The sequence below is a fragment of the Mus caroli genome, chromosome 7 (genome assembly GCF_900094665.2).
Source record: "Mus caroli chromosome 7, CAROLI_EIJ_v1.1, whole genome shotgun sequence".
NCBI lineage: Eukaryota > Metazoa > Chordata > Mammalia > Rodentia > Muridae > Mus > Mus caroli.
In genome coordinates, this window is record NC_034576.1 from 54338855 (window position 1) to 54349474 (window position 10620).

The following is a 10620-nucleotide window of genomic DNA, read 5'->3' on the forward strand; positions in this document are numbered from 1 at the left end:
CTCTCTCTCTCTCTCTCTCTCTCTCTCTCTCTCTCTCTGTGTATCTATGTGTATGCTAACTGAACAATCTCAAGAAGGCTTTTGCAAAATCTCCCACAACATCCATTCCATTCCTCTGATCCTGTCATCCTCATTATTTTAGTTGTAGAATGAATTATCAAACCAGACATGATGTCTTAGGAAAGAGGATTCATGGCTGCCTGTAATTTCCATCATTAGACACAAAGAGTAGTCCAATCACATTAAATCCACATGAGATGTATGGCTTCTCTGTACACAGCACCTGGAGCATTACAGCCAGTTGCTGCTGTAATGTTTACATTTCCTAACTCTTGTGGGAAATTCAGGAAGTATCATGGATTACCTGCTAATGTTATTCTTTGACTCGTTTGTTTGTTCATTGTCTGCTTGTTGCCCTGAAATTTAAACTTCCTGAGATTCTTGAACCAACACACAGATCAATAAACATCAGCTAAGTAAATAAACAAACTGCCTCTGCAGACCCAGACATAGATGAATTCCAGGAGCAGCAGTTTTCAAACTATGGGTCTCAATTCATTTGGGGTGTCAAATGACCATTTCATAGGGGTTGTCTAAGACCATCTCCATATCAGATATTTACATTACAATTCATAATAGTTACAAAATTACAGTTATGCTATAGCAACAAAAATAATGTTATGGTTGGGGGTCACTACAACATGAGAAACTGCATTAAAGGTCTCAGCATTAGGAAGGTTGAGAACCACTGTAGTAGAAGTCGCGATCAACTATTCCCTCTAATCCTTCTGTTACCTCCCCACTCGACTATCCATTCGTTCCTTATTTATTGACTATCCACCCAATGTTCATACCTTTCACTTTAGTACCATTTATTTGTTGTACCAATTGAGTATTTTTAAAGATTTGTTTTTTAATTATGTGTGTGAAGGGGAATGAGCACATGATAGCGTGTCTCCATTATTAAGGTCCAGAAGAGGGTTGTGAGCTACAAGAAACAAGGGCTGGGATCTGACTTGGGTCTGTGAAACAGTTGTGAGTATACTTAGCTGTTGAGCCATTTCTCCCATCCCCAATTTCATCATGAAATTTCCATATATCCATACAATGTGCCTTAATCATATCCACCTTCTATTACTTTATGAGGAATTGTTTGTGAGAACTTACAGGGCAGAAATACAAACAAACTCCTCAACCCTAAAGGATCTTATTTTATTAAAATTTTGTTGGAAAAAGCCATATAAAAATAAACTACCTGTGTCATGGGGAAAAAAATATCAGGCTGAGACTCAGAGAAACTAGACGAAACCCAAATGTAAACAGTGTGGCCATGCTAGGTGAGGCCTGAGGACACAGCCACATGGTGGGAGCTATATTTGGACCTGTCAGGATGGGTCCGTGGGGGTGCATAGTGTGCTTGGGTCTAATCATAGCACAAAAAACCAGAGTGAGTAGAGGCTTAGGGAGTTCTGTGTAATGTGTTCCCAATCAGAAATGACTCAGAGCTTTCCCAGGTATGTAAATGTAATTGAAGGTGTCTGAGTTGTACCTGAACATGTGCAGACTATCTTCACAACTGTTCACGCTCTTCTTTATTTCGTTAGTTTACTCGTTGTGTCTTGTTTTGCTTAATTGTATGCAGTAAAGCCCAACATTGAAACGTTAACTCCTGAATACTGGGACTGAGGGTATGAGCCACCACACTCAGTTTATTCTCTGCTGAGACAGAATCCAGGGCTTTTTGTAGGCCTTGCCAGCACTCTAAGAACTAAGCCCCCTCCCTCCCTTATGCTTCACGGTTATCTGGTTTTATATGGTGTGTGAGTAAAGCAAACAGGCGCTAGAGCAGAGGTTCTCAACCTGTGGGTCTCGAACCCTATGGAGGTTGGATGACCTTTGCACAGGAGTTGCATATCAGATATCCTGTTTTCATTCAATTGTAAAAATCATAGACAAGAAAAGGCCCTGCTTTCCACACTCCACATTCCACTACTCCTATCTCTATTGATGGCAGAGAGGGGACTACATCTACAGCTTGCCCTGGAATTCTTCATGATGTCTAAGAATTTCTGTGGCCAAATAAAAAAATGGCCAATCTACAGAGAAACTCTGTCTCAGAAAACCAAAAAAAAAAAAAAAAGAATGGCCAACCAATGACTGGCCCATCTTGAAACCTATCTAATGTGGAAGAACAACTCCCTGACACTATTAATGTTACTCTTTTAGCCTGCAGACAGGAGCCTGTTATAATTGTCCTTTGTAAGGCTCCATTTTGCAGCTGACCAAAACAGATGCAGAGACCCACAGCCAAACATTAAACAGAGCTCCATGTGTCTTGTGGAAGAGTAGGGGGGAAGTATCAAGGAACTCAGAGGGGATAGAAACTCCCCAGGAAGACCATTAGAGTCAGCTAACATTAACCTTGGAGGTTCCCAGAGACTGAACCACCAACCAAAAAAGCATGCATGGGCTGGACCTAGGCCCCTCACACACATGTATGTAGCAGATATGCAGCTTAGTCTTTCTGCCTTCATGAGGGTTCCTCAACAACTGAAGCAGAGACTGTCTCTGATTCTGTTGCCTGACCTTGGATCCTGCTCCCCTAAGTGGGCTCCCTTGTTTGGCCTCAGTAGAAGAGGATATACCTAGTCTTGAAGTGACTTAATGTGCTAGAGAGGGTTGGTACCCAGAGGGGGCTCTCCCTCTTCTCAGAGGAAAAGGGGGAGGAGATGAGTTGTATGAGAGGGGGCTGGAAGGAGGGGCTGAGATCTGAAGGTATAGTGAATAAATAAATTAATTAATAGAGAGAAAAAATAATTTCACAGGCTCAGTTCATATCATGCTACCCTGGGCAGAGAATTAGAACACCTAAGAAATGCTTTGTGCTTGCATACTAGCTCTTCTCTTAGCCCAGGGGGCACAAAATATAAGTTATTAAAACAAAACAAAAAAGGAAGCAAAAGGAACTGTAGAAATTTGAGGAATGCTGGAACACTTTTAAACAATTACAAGTGGAGTTGAGGGAGCCGCAGGTACTTCATGACTCCTCACTGCTAGAATCACGTTCAGTTGCCAAATTGAATAACAGGAGACCCTGGAGACACTTCAGCTAGCTGAAGCCAGCCAGACATGCCCTCAAAGTAGCAATTTGGAATTTTTTACTCTGTCTCCCATGAAGATAACGTTAAACATTTACATGTTTTTAAATTTCCCAAGAATTCGATCTTGCTTATGCTTTATGGTTTATAATCATTATAAGTCAACTTCTCTCCCAAGGCAAAATCTTCAGGAATATGTATCTACACTAACAAAGACAGTTATATGTTTTTTTTTCATGCCAAAGGCCCACACTGATGCCATGTTTTTCCTCCTTCATTTCTCTGCTACACAGAGAAGGCACACAGTGCCTTTTTGCCACCTAGTGGGAAGCTTAATTTTGCCCTATTTTTCTCTATCTCCCATCTTCTAAGAGATGATAGAGTTCTGGGAAAGGTAACACAGAAATAAAGGATGACTGTATGTACTCCTTCAGTATATTATATGAGAAAGATATAGAAGGTACAAAAAGTGGGGGGGGGGGGACTGGAAGCGAGCAATAAGCACTGTCCCATGTGTCCTCCAGGCTGGGAACTCACTGGTGTCACTGTCCTGTCATTTATTTCTCATGGTCAAATTTTAGATTACAGCTCTTTTGATCAATACTGCCCATAAAACCTTATTCTGAAGTGCATAACTCTAACAAATTAGTTTCATCCAAATCCAGTGTGCCCCTGGACTTTAAAGGATATGGAAAAAGTGGGAGAAAGTCATGACTAAATGTCCTGCTATTAAAAACCTCCATCAATAATAATAAGAGCTTCAAGTTAATGAGAGTTTATGACACATAGGATGTGATTTGATAATGCCTGTGAATGGCTGCGCCTAGTAGCTGTCACATACTTAGGGCCTAATAAATCATAATTATTTGGTGCCAAACACTGTGTTAATTACCTCATATCTATTATCTTGCTTCGCCTTCCCATGAATGCCTTCAAAGTAGTAATTATTTTCTCCATTTTAAATTTGAGGAACTGAGTTTTATAAGTCATTGATGAATAGAGGAGTCAAAATTTATTCTCTCTCTCTCTCTCTCTCTCTCTCTGTGTGTGTGTGTGTGTCTGTGTGTATGTGTGTGTGTCTGTGTGTGTCTGTGTGTGTAAAGCTTAAAATCTGTTTTATAACCTATGCTCCTATTGTTCAAATCAATAAGTCAATAAATGAAATAAAAACCCTTTATTCTCCTGCTAAGTCAGTTTTCTTGATATGTTGCTCCATGGCAGGGCTACTAATCTTTCTTATGGTATTATAGCTTTCTATTTAGATGGGTATAAAGTAGCACTAAGACCTAAAAGACCTAGCCATAAACAAAGACTCTCTAAACAGATCAATAAAGGCTTTATAAGAGCGAGGTGACTGCTAAGAGAAAGCCCACTGTTTTACTGGAGCCAAAGACGTAATTGGTACTGTTCAAAACAGTAAGCTACTGTGATGACCACCTCAGCTACCAGCATGAGTTGGTGAGAGAAACATTAATACAAGAAGAACAGGAGTGTATTTTGGTGGTGAGTCATAGGTTAGCCAGGTTGACATTATAAGCATGGACTCTAAAACAGCCTGCTTGGTATTGAAAGTTGACTCTGGATCCAAGGAGTTCAAGGGGTTAGCAGTCCCATAGGAGGAACAATATGAACTAACAAGTACCCCCCCCCCCCCAGAGCTCCCAGGGACTAAATTACCAACCAAAGAATACACATAGTGGGACTCATGGCTCCAGCTGCATATGTAGCAGAGGGTGTCCTAGTTGGTCATCAATGGGAGGAGAGGCCCTTGGTCCTGTGAAGGCTCTATGCCCCAGTGCAGGAGAATGCAGGGCCAGGAAGCAGGTGTGAGTAGGATGGTGAGTGTGGGCGGGTGGAGGGGGGCAGAGGATAGGGGGTTTGGGAAGGGGAAACCAGGAAAGGGCTCAAAATTTGAAATGTAAGTAAATATCTAGAGAAAGAAAGAAAGAAAGAAAGAAAGAAAGAAAGAAAGAGAGAGAGAGAGAGAGAGAGAGAGAGAGAGAGAGAGAGAAAAGAGAAAAGAAGAGAAAGGAAACAATGAAAGCTGGCTCTACCATTACTGGCTCTGTGACTACCAACTACCTGCAAGCTATTTAACTCCTTGTTGCCTGTTTGTGTTTGAAAGAAACATCAGGGACCAGAAAGATACCACTAAGCCTGGTTGCCTGATCTGCATCCCTGGTATCCATAGAGTTGAAAGGGAGAATTTACTCCTGAAAGCTGTGCTCTGATTTCCACAGATGCACCATGACACACATGTGCCCACGTTCATGTGTGCATAAAAGAAATAAATGTATAATGCATTTCTTTTCAATAAAAATAGGGACAGAGTTGGTGAAAACTTGCTTTATAAGTCTGAGGAATCATATAGATTGAAACTCCAGCATCTCATAAGACAGATGCGAACAGTGAAGCTGGAGACCTGGGGTTTGCTGGCCAACCAGTACCATATGGGTTCCATGCTGAGTGAGGGACCTTTTATCACTTAATAAGTAATAAAGAAATATAACCAGGAAGATACAAAATATAAACCATTGGTCTCCACAGACCACACACACACATACACACACCCAAAACAAATGATCTTTCTACACACATTGGCACATATTCAAGAATTAAGGTAGGGAGAATTCTGTCATACCTGCTTAATTATGTGTGCTGAAAATAATAATGAAAGATAACATAAAGCATCATTTGGTGGAAGAAGCTTTTTCCAAAGCTCCTGTTGTCAGAAGAAACTTAATTATTTAGCTAAGATTGTGTAGCTGGTGTGAATAAAGGTGGCCCTGATTCTAGAACTGGCTGGTAACTACTCAGCCCTCTTCAAGTGGAGAAGCAATTATGTATGACAATGAGACCGAAACCAAGGTCAGTAAGGAAGTCATTAGAATGGCAAGAATCTGATAATAATGCAGAAACCTTTACAATATCTAGACACTGAATGTGATGCATGGATCTGCTAGAAGACATTCATGCTTACGAGCCTTGCAGCAGAATTATTGTAAGAGACAGGACTATTGCCTCGATGGTTCCTTTGCCTCCAAGCATGTAAGCAAGGAAGGATAGAGAGAATATTTCACACACATCAGAATCAATACTGGTCTTCAAGGTACCACAAACAGCACTGAATGGCAATATGGGGCTTGGATGAAAGCTGAATGGAAAAAGCAAGGACATTTATGATATAAATTTTCACTTGAAAGCTATAAGATCCCTTGTAAGTAATAAGACATCTTGAAACAGAGTGGAATACATGTATGTGGAAAGAAAGATAATTTTAAAACATCAGCAGATCATGCTGAATCTCTTAATGACGGAAGCACTGTAAGCTTTCTTATCTATGGACAATGATTAATTCTGATGTACTTCTTCATATAATGTAGTTATTCAGTCAAAAAGTACGAGTGTACCCATATTTGCTATCTCTACTCTTAGACACCAGTATCTGTTTCAGTTGTGTATAGCCATCTTATTATAATCTCCATACTATTGCAACAGCATCTTATATCACAGTCTTTCAGGTTGATACATTGACTTAGACTTACTTGTCTGTTTTACTGTGGATGTAAAACTCAGCCGGAGTAGGTAGCAGATGGAGGCTACAGTTAGCTGTCACAGGTGAGTTGAATGATTGATTACACCTTTCCCTTGTGGGTTTCTAAAACCCTTGAATTTCTTCCAATGTAGCAATTTGGGCTAGTGCTTCAGTGGGCCCAAACCAGAAGCTTACATACAAGCTTCGTTCACCATGATGCATTGGCCTTGTTGCATTTGGGTCTGTGATGAGGCAGCACATCCCATGATAGTGATGGTTGGTACATCAAGAACTTCCCTCTTTATGGCGAAGAAGGTCGCCTAAGAAGGAAGAAGAGAGACCAGGTTACCACAGTTCCTAAAGGAACTTTCAAATGATCTAAACCCCTCCAGGTAAACCCAAACTCTTAAGGCACCAAGTTCCTTCTATCAGCATGTAAGTGGACACCAAGCCTTTAATAACATCAGCCCACACTGTGGTGTCAAGGTCCTAACAGCAGCTTAACAGATCTGTGCATTTGTCTCCTCACACATCACCCCATCATCACAACCACAGTGTTGTACCAAAAACCTAATAAGAGGTTTGAAACTGTTTTCAACCCTATAAGTGGCTATCTTTTTTTCCCTCCAGTATGCTCAGAAGCACATCTAAGATCCATGAAGTCCTCTTAGGAAACAAACAGGGGTTTGTGTGAGAATACAAGGGCACTGCCTAGGGTGGTTTCAGGGAAGAGAGATAGATGGCCAGTGACTTTCAAGGACCTGACTCTGAAGGCTCCTCCCACTAGGACAGGTACCAAGGTCATCTACAGTAGACGGGGTGAGAAGAAGGAGAACCTTTGCATCTTGAACTGGCCCAAGGTGAGTGGCATGCACAATGGAGAAATGAAACTCTTTTCCTATGTAGTGAGCATGTAAGCTGGAGGTCTCCCAGTACCCCAGTCAGCTCAGGTTACCCAGAAATTTATAAACATAACAAGACAGCAAGTCTTGAGCAAAACAGCTCAAGGGTTTCCCTCGACAGACTGTAGTATTTGTTTCTCTTCTTTACTGAGATATTCTTGTATGTGTACCATAAAAATAAATTGTACACATTCCCTTATAGGTTACACACAAAGTATAATGTGAACGTATTTCTCCATACTGCCATACTAGAACAATATAGTATAAATTCTGAACCATTATTTGTAGTTTTTCATGTCAATAATTAATTTTATAAGGGAAAGATCCATACATAATTTTCTCTTGTGCATTCAAAATATAATAATTCTGAATAACTGGAAATAACTATGTTGTTTAGTCATATATATATATATATATATATATATATTACATATAACATACACATATAAATATATGTGTATGTATGTGTATATATGTGCATATACATAAACATATACATATATACAGTATATACATATATATATGCATATACCAGTGGTTCTTAGCCTTCCTATTGTTGTGAGCCTTTAATTCAATTTCTCCTGTTGTGGCAACTCCCAACCATAAAATTATTATTATTATTATTATTATTATTATTATTATTATTATTTGGTTTTTTTGAGACAGGGTTTCTCTGTGTAGCCTTGGCTGTCCTGGAACTCACTTTGTAGAAGAGGCTGGCCTTGAACTCAGAAATCCGCCCACCTCTGCCTCCCAAGTGCTGGGATTAAAGGCGGGTGCCACCATGCCAGGCTCATAAAATTATTTTTGTTGTTCCTTCATAACTATAATTTTGGTTCCCTTTTAAATTATAATGTAAATATCTATGCTTTCCAAAGGTCTTAGGCAAACTGCAGGTTGAGAAATTTTGGTATACACTGTAAATAGTGACTCAAACCCAGAAAAATCTTTAAAAATGAGTGGAAGACAATCACTATGCAATTGCATTAAATGTTTATGATCCTAATTTCATCTGAAATATGGTGACACCTCTGTCACCAAATTCTGAACCAAAATTTAACAAAACATACTTGCTGACAAAATCAAACAAACATGTTGCACTGTGGTAGTTCAGGGCCATTCAAGCTTCCACACACTTCATGCTTGTTAATATTCTACCATAATCACATGGGTGTTTTTAGTAGCTTCTCAAGTTTTAATAAAGTATCTCTAGCTCACTTTTTCCTCACTAAACAAACAAACAAATATACAAATGCTACTATTCAGCAATGTGTTTTGAGTAACTCAAGTATAATAATGAAGAGCCATTCACAAACTCTGTGTATATGTACATATGTACACATACATACACAGAAAGATATATAATTTCACCTTTGAGTCCCTGGGCCATCCCTTAAGTATCATTACTCTATTGTACACAGCAAAGGTCACTGTTAACTGTAATGAGGGTCTTAGCGTGGTAGCGGCATTCATGAATGGCTCACAGGGAGTGGAAGAAATTAGAAAGTACCTGGCCCTAGAAGGACCTCAATAATGGACAGGGGAGAGGTAGATCAAGGAGACACTGAGTTGCACAAGGTGCAGCAGTGAAAAGCATTTCAATATGTTGCAGGGAATCATGAGAGACAAAGAGTAGACAGTACAGCAGGACAGGCTTTAGAGAGAGTAAAACTCATCTCTAAGTCTTACTTAACAGACATACTTGAACTCTCCTTACAAAGGAGATGAAGTTTTAAATAAAAAATGACAAAGTGTGATATTGAGGTTGGCAATATTTCAGACTTTTGCAAAGAGACTTGAAATGATTGATTCAGCCACTTTCTCTCAGCCACAACAGAACTGTAGAAATGTATGGTGGGAGTACTGGTACACTCCCATAATCCAAGAACTGGGGTGAGGGGCATGGGGGGAAAGAATGATAATGATTTCAGGGTCAGCTTTGTCTACACAGAGTGTGAAATTCCAGGTCATCTTAAGATGCATGAGACTTTGTATCAGGAGAAAGTGGGGATAAGAAGAAACTAGGGAAGAGGAGGAAAGAAGAGGTGAAGTAGAGCAGGGCAGAGGTGGGAAGAAGGAAGGATCTAAAAAATGCTATCACTCTTTCCCTCTGAGCAACATATATTGGATTATTTGGAGACTAAAACAAATGAATGATTTTTGCTCAGGTAGCACAAAAGAAGCAGCAACCTTCCCTCCTCCTCCTCCTCCCCACCCCGTTGTTCTCCTGTTGCTGCTGGTGTAGCTGCTGATAATGCTGTTACAATGAAACCCGTGTTTTATTTGCTGCTCTGAGTGTGCAGAAGAGTTGGATAAAAGTGTAGAACAGAATGTCTGAGGCAACTCATGGTGATTATAGTTAGCCTTTCCATTATTCTACCACCGTTTGTAGAGCTGACTCCAGTCTCTTGCAGACATATCATTCCTGGCCTTTTTCACTCCTTACAGCCTTTAATCAAAATCCCTGTCAGTGACAAGTTCCCTCTTGCCATCACTTTTCCTCTATGCTTTCACAGAAAACCTTGGCTGTGGGATTCACCTTCCCAAGTTATATTATTTTTTGTGTTATGTCTCCATCTCTGTCATCCTAGGCACACCACAGACCGTGTCTAATCTTCCAAAGGACCCAGACTCAATTCGCAGCACCCACATGATAGCTCACAGTCATCTATAACAGGCAGTCTATCCCCCTTTTTGCTAGCCTCAGTAAATGCCAGTCATACACATTGGGGCAAGAACAGACAGACAGACAAAACACTGAAGCACACAAAATAATAATGAATTTAAAAGATGAACACTACAAAGATAAAAGTGTTACCTTGTAAAAAGGAACCAAACCAAAGCCATTTCTATAAAACTTCCATTTTGAATAGGGGTCAAAGTTTAAGTGCCAGAGACCTCCCTGCATAATTGACAAGAGAGCTAGGCAAGTTTCCAAGCCACAATTGACTCAACCAACCAATGAGAATAGATAATTGTACTACAAAGACATGTTCCTAGGTAAGTCCTCTATCCCTAAATCCAAATGGTGAAAAAATATATAACTAACTTGGCATTATTTCTGGTTTTCTGGCTTATAAGCTCT